This window comes from Lontra canadensis, unplaced genomic scaffold (assembly GCF_010015895.1).
Source record: "Lontra canadensis isolate GAN:19392208 unplaced genomic scaffold, GSC_riverotter_1.0 scaffold7, whole genome shotgun sequence".
Lineage (NCBI taxonomy): Eukaryota > Metazoa > Chordata > Mammalia > Carnivora > Mustelidae > Lontra > Lontra canadensis.
In genome coordinates, this window is record NW_022631001.1 from 10394220 (window position 1) to 10400973 (window position 6754).

Consider the following 6754-nt stretch of genomic DNA (forward strand, 5'->3'; position numbering starts at 1 on the left):
ACTGTATAAAATTACTCCCAAGGGTATATTTTTTAATGCTATTTCCAGGCTGGTTTTGAATAACTGAAGTGTTCACACTTCCCATGGGAAAGATATTTCATAGCATGATTTTAGTATTGGAACATTTTTTGTGAAACTATATTTATTTAAAACTTCTGTTCTTGTATTACAATATTGTTTCTCCTTAGTTCTCAAACATAGTCTGCTTTGATTTTTATGAGTTCCTCATTCAGTTATCTCATGACCAACTCATGAGGATTTTCTTTTCGTTCTTTTTTTTTTTTTTTTAAAGATTTTATTTATTTATTTGAGAGAGAGAGAGGGAGCACGAGAAGAGGGAGGGTCAGAGGGGGAAGCAGACTCTGCCAAGCAGGGAGCCCGATGTGGGAGCTGATCCTGGGACTCCAAGATTGACCTGAGCCAAAGGCAGTCGCTTAAACAACTCAGCCACCCAGGCACCCTCATGAGGATTTTATCACTAATATTCCCCACAAAATAATTTGTATTGCCTTCATTATTCAAAGAAATGGAAAAAAGCCTAAGCATATGTTATTCAGAACCCCAGATAACTGACCAAATATATGATTTTTAAATCATATAATCATGATTTAAATTAAACTTAAATCATGATTTAAATCATGATTTAAATTAAGATTTAAATCAAATCTACTTCAGTGATAACTCTAAGCAGACTCATTTTGCAGATTCTCAGAAAAGAAAAGGTGCATTATAACTATAGTTTAATCATCAAGTAGAAACATTGCTAAGACACAAAATTATGGAAAAAATAAGAAAGGATTGGTTTATCTGTACAAGAAGCCAGCTGTGGACATTAGCTCAGTTTTAAACTATCTGAAAACAATTGTTCTATATATATATTTTTTTCTAAGATTAGCCAACAGATGAATATAAACTTTTAGTCTTTTTTTTTAAAGATTTTATTTACTTATATGACAGAGATCACAAGCCGGCAGAGAGGGAGGCAGGGAAGTGGGGGAAGCAGGCTCCCCGCTGAGCAGAGAGCCCCATGCTGGGCTCCATCCCAGAACCCTGGGATCATGACCTGAGTCGAAGGCAGAGGCTTTAACCCACTGAGCCACCCAAGTGCCCCGAATTTCACATTAATTCTGAGTGAATTTCACATTAATCATTTCTATAGTTCTTAAATATTTTTGTATTATAATGTATACATTTTTATTTATTTTTAAAGATTTTATTTATCTATTTGACAGACAGAGATCACAAGTAGGCAGAAAGGCAGGCAGAGAGAGAGGAAGGGAAGCAAGCTCCAGTGGGTTAAAGCCTCTGCCTTAGGCTCAGGTCATGATCCCATGATCCTGGGATCGAGCCCAGCATGGGGCTCTCTACTCAGCAGGGAGCTTGCTTCCCTTCCTCTCTCTTTGCCTGCCTCTCTGCCTACTTGTGATCTCTGTCTGTATACATTTTTAAATAGGGACTCAACGAAAAAATTTGCCAGTTATATTTATATGCCTTTGATTATACTTGTGTATTGATTCTCAAACTGCTCTCTGAAGCCCAGACATTTTCCCTGAATTCCAGACCTTGATGCTCCACAGTCAAACTCATCTCTCACTTTCCTCCCTTTTTTTGTACCTCATCAGTCCCAAGATCAAGCTTCCTCTGGGTAAGTGCTTTGTGGCAGCTATGTCTTTACATGTTTGTAATTCCCAAAATGAAAAGCCCAAGCATTATTCATGTTTCTATTCCTAGTGCCTATCATAGCAACTTGTACATAAAATATAGTTAATGAATAGGTTGAGTGAATAAACTGAAAAGATTTTTCTTTATTCCACATGGTTTAGGAAATTATCGAAGGTTTGTTGTTGTTGTTGTTGTTTTGGTTTGTTTTTTGTTTGTTTGTTTGTTTGTTTTAGTTAAGTGACATATTCAGATTTGTAATTCAAGATTAATCTGGAGGGATATAAAGAAAATGATATTGAAGCGGAGAGTATAAAAGAGAGGAGCATGTGTAGAGTCACAGAAACTCTGGGTACCAAGGATACAACCTTTCTAATGAAGTGATACCTCCTAGGAATAATAAAAATGTATCCCCCACTTTCATCACACATTGTAACTTTTAAAGACAGACACCATTTGGTGCAACCCTGTCCAGTGATTCTAAAATAAGTCTTTGCTGCCATCTTGTGGCAAAAATATTTATATCTAACAACAATGCTTAAGTTTTGGGAGATGAAGTGAGCCATAATTAACCATAATTAAGTTGTTTTTTAGAAATAGATTCCAACTTAAAGGTTTTCTTCTGCTGCTTTCATGCAAACTACCTTTTCAGTCTACATGGACTTTGATATTTTTAAATATTGTTTTGCTAATTGTAATATAAATAGCTCTGAATTATTTTCTATATTTACATTTTGTTCACTTTTCTCCAAATTCTACAAGCTAAAGAAAAAATTTGGTTGTACTTGACCATCTTTTGAATTTGATTTGATTGCCTTTTATTTCTTTTCCTATTGAGCACATACAAATTCATTCATTCAATTTACTCAACAAATACTTATTGAGTGCCTATCTTATGTGAGTCATTGTTCTAAGCATTCAGGATGTAATAGTGAATAAAGAGACAAAAATCCCTGTTTCAAAGATCTTACATGATAGTTGGATATATAAAGCAGATTTGTATGTCTTAATGTTCTTTAAAAACAATCTCTGTTATCCACTTTGACAAACTGTGTAAGTTTATAGTTTGGAAGAAAAGAAGATATACAAGAAACTATCACAAAAAAGTGCTTTCTCTTTAGAAAAAAAATGTAGAATATTCCAAAATCAGGACCATGTTTAAAATTTTTGTAGAAACTGAAAGTCCCAGTGATTATTCCTCTATTTATAGGATAACAGAAAAGTGAGCTACAAAAAAATGAGTCAGCAACAGAATCTTTAATTTTGGTTATTCAAATCTGAACAAGTCATTTGGCACTCATATGCACCATCTAAAGAGCCAAAGTGTAATGAAAACTGAAATTGTTTGGAAAGGCGAGCATTGTAGACAATAAAGGAGATGTAATGTCATGGAAATGCCAGCAATTAATTGCACGAGGAAATAAATTCTTCCTAATTGACAACAGCTTCAAACTTTCAGCCTGTAAAGTTGTCTTTTCTTTTTTCTGTTAGTAGAATTTAGTCAATAAAATTCTGAGATATGATGAATTTCATTTTTTGAAGACTTAATTTTAAAAAAGATATTCAGTAAGAATGTACATATTTCAGTTTGGTTCAGCCTAGATCCTTTCTGAAAGCAGAGCTGGAGACAAAAGCTTACAGTTTATTTTAGGAAATAGTTTATTTTAGGAAATTATTCCAAATGAGAGGAGTGGGAAACTGGAAAGACAAGAGAGGGAAGAAAAATCGACTCCTAGGGTAAATTATTGAGCAGCATTATTATTGTCATTAGTAGCTGGCAGTTAATTACTTTAAGAAGACTTGTAGAATACACTTCAGAATTGTCTACCTGAGGCACAGAAGCAGAAGCATGTATCTACCAGTTCCCAGCCATGAACTGGTCAAGGGTTGTGCTATACATGTTTACTCCCACTTCTAAGTTTGGTAGGTATCAGAAAGGCTAACAAGCATCTAATACATTGGCACCAGAGAAGCCTGGGACTGGACAGAGAAAGGTATGTAATGCAGATGAAATGAGATGTCAGGTTACATCCACAATGACTGGAGTAAAGTGGTGGGCCGGAGGTGGGACACACAATGTATATGATTCTCACCTCCTATTTTTTAGGTTATTAAAATTAATAAGGACACTATCTTAGACTGGAATTAAAAGTTAAAAACATAAATAAATAAGAGTTTAATCAGAAGAAAACGTACTTCACAATTTACTAAATTACTTCCATTGGGATTTCTGCCTATAGCAGAAATTCAAACATGGGGTAACATTAGAAAAGTTGTACTCTTCAAATAACTGTGTGCATGCACGCTAGAGTATAAGCATCAGTGTATTTTTTTTAAGATTTTATTTATTTATTTGACAGAGAAAGATCACAAGTAGACAGAGAGGCAGACAGAGAGGGAGAAGCAGACTCCCCGCTGAGCAGAGTCCAATGCCGGAGGGGGGGTGGGGGCAGGGCTCGATCCCAGGATCCTGAGATCATGACCTGAGCCGAAGGCAGAGGCTCCCTAGTGTATGTTTTTTAATACACAAAATTATCACCTCTAGTCCCCTTATTAGTTATTTTATTTCCTCTCTTGCTTTATAGGGATAAATTTCAATGTAATTCTTGTTTGTAATCTTTTTTATATTTGGGGTGTTTTTGTTTTTATTATTTTTTTTTTCAGTTGCAATAGTCTAAGGACTTCAAAAGCTGACAATTTTTGGAAATCCAAATTTATTAACTATTTCAGCTAAACATGTTCAGTTTATTTTGAAAGAAAAAAAGTAACCAAATTTTGGAAGAATCATTTACAAAATATGCAGTACTGTTATAAGACATTTGTACTGATTTACAGAGTAGTGAAATAAGTTCAGGACACTTTTTTTTTCTCTTTAAGAATTTTGTTTTTCTAGAAGGAACGAGAAAGCACACATGAGTGAGGGGAGTGGCAGAGGGAGAAAGTATCTCAAGCAGACTCCATGCAGAGCACAGATCTCCACAGGGGAAGACCCTGAGATCAACACCTGAGTGGAAATCAAGAGTCAGATGCACAACTGACTGAGGCACCCAGGTGCCCCAAGTTCAGGACATTTCTAGAAATTTGATTGCTGCAGGGAAGTAACATGAAAAATATGTACTGCTATGATGAGGTTTTTCCCTTTTATTCTGTTTTACATTTGATTCAACATAGGCTTGGTCACAAAAAAAGAAATTCAGTTCAATTATATATAAAAAATATTTGTAAATTCTGAACTTAGTATGAATTAAGTAAATTCTGAGGTCTTAGTATGAAATAAGGATTTTATGTCCATTCAAGTCCTCCTTCAAGTTTCAGGTCTTTAGAAGAAGGTGTTCTAAACATGTGAAAGATCAGGGAATAGTTTTCATAAATGATTCCTGTCAACTCTATTAAAAAATAACCTTCATCTGACAAGAATGCCAGGAAACTTAAGCTAGAAGACTAGTAGTAACCAGTGAAAACATTTCTTAATATATTTATTGTAAGTAAATACATTTAGATAGATTTGATAAGTATACATATATATTGACATATATTAATAATAAATATATTTATATAATAAGTAATAAAGCTAGGATTCTGGGTCAAAGACTGTATGCAAATACTACATTTTCTAAAGAAGTAGAAAAAAACAAAATGAGAGGATAAGGAAGAAAGAAAAGAGGAGTACTCTCATTGATTGCCCTCAAGGAAACAACTGAAAATCAAAATCAATGAAATCTGACAGAGTGGGAAAGCCTAAGAAATAAAAAGTAAGAGGTAATTAGGTATTAGTATACAGGGAACAATTTGAACAAAAACACAAATACTCCTAATACCAAAAAAAAAAGAGAAAATTAAGCAAAACAAAATTTGTTGAAATAATTTGTTGCAATGCCCTATTCAAATTGGTCCCTGGGGGGAGGGGTTGTTTTTTACTTTTATTTGTTTACTCCATAATTTTAGTGGGATCTGTAAAGGGAGATAAATGTCTATGTTCAATATTACATGAGTAATCAAAATAATTAAGATCACTTCTTAAGCCTGGAGATTGGACTTCCTGCTGTCCATAGATAGCCAGTTCAAGTCTATAATGGAAACCCAGAGATTTCCTGGAATGATTATTAGCTACTACATTGCAGAGCTAGAATCTGAATCTGGGTTTGAATCCAAAGATCCACGCTTAACTATTCCATACCATTGTTTTCATAAGATGGGAAAAATCTCAAGATTCTGTGTAACAGTATGTGTGTTCTGGAGGAAGGGAATGGGACCTGGATTTAAAGGCTATATAAATTATGCAGTGTTAGTACCAGAGAGCTTCTCAAACAGTTTGTGTGGTCAGCAACGGAGTGTGGAGATAAGTGGTACTGTGACTCGAATGGAATGGAATGGAATGGAATGGAATGTATTGTCTCTGTTTTCTTAATAAGAATGACTTAGGAGCGCCCTGGTGATTCAGTTGTTTAGGCGCCTACCTTCAGCTCAGGTCATGATCCTGGGGTCCTGAGATTGAGCCCCACATTGGACTCCCTGCTCAGCTGGGAGGGTGCTTCTTCCTCTCCTCCCAGCTCCTGCTCCCTGTTTGTCTCTCTCAAATAATACATCTTAAAAAAAAAAAAAAAAAAAAGATTTAATTTTGTAGTTTATTAAAATACCCAGAAGAGGAATATAAACTTCCATATACATTATGACTCCAATTCTTTGGGGGTTTTGTTGCTGGTTTTTTTTTTGTTGTTGTTCTGTTTAACATTTATACCAATAAATAAATTCTCGGGGCGGGGGTGGGGGGGGACTGGAAATAAATTTATTAGTTATTTTAGTGATTCAGTATTTATTGTTGGGTGGTAGAATTATTGGTTTGCTCTTAATATATTTCTGCATTTCTGAATTATCTACCAAGGTATTTATTAATTTGATTATAAAATGTAGCTGGAAAAAATGACAAATATTAAAAGCATTAGGAAGAGCTTACTAATGATGCTGGTGATGTTGTAGTGGTAGTAGGACACTCAGACCATGAAATAAACAACAACCTAAACTTCTAAACATCTTCATCAGTCCATTTCTAACTGTGTAAGATTAATTTCCATGGCCTGTTCCTCCAAGCCATGGC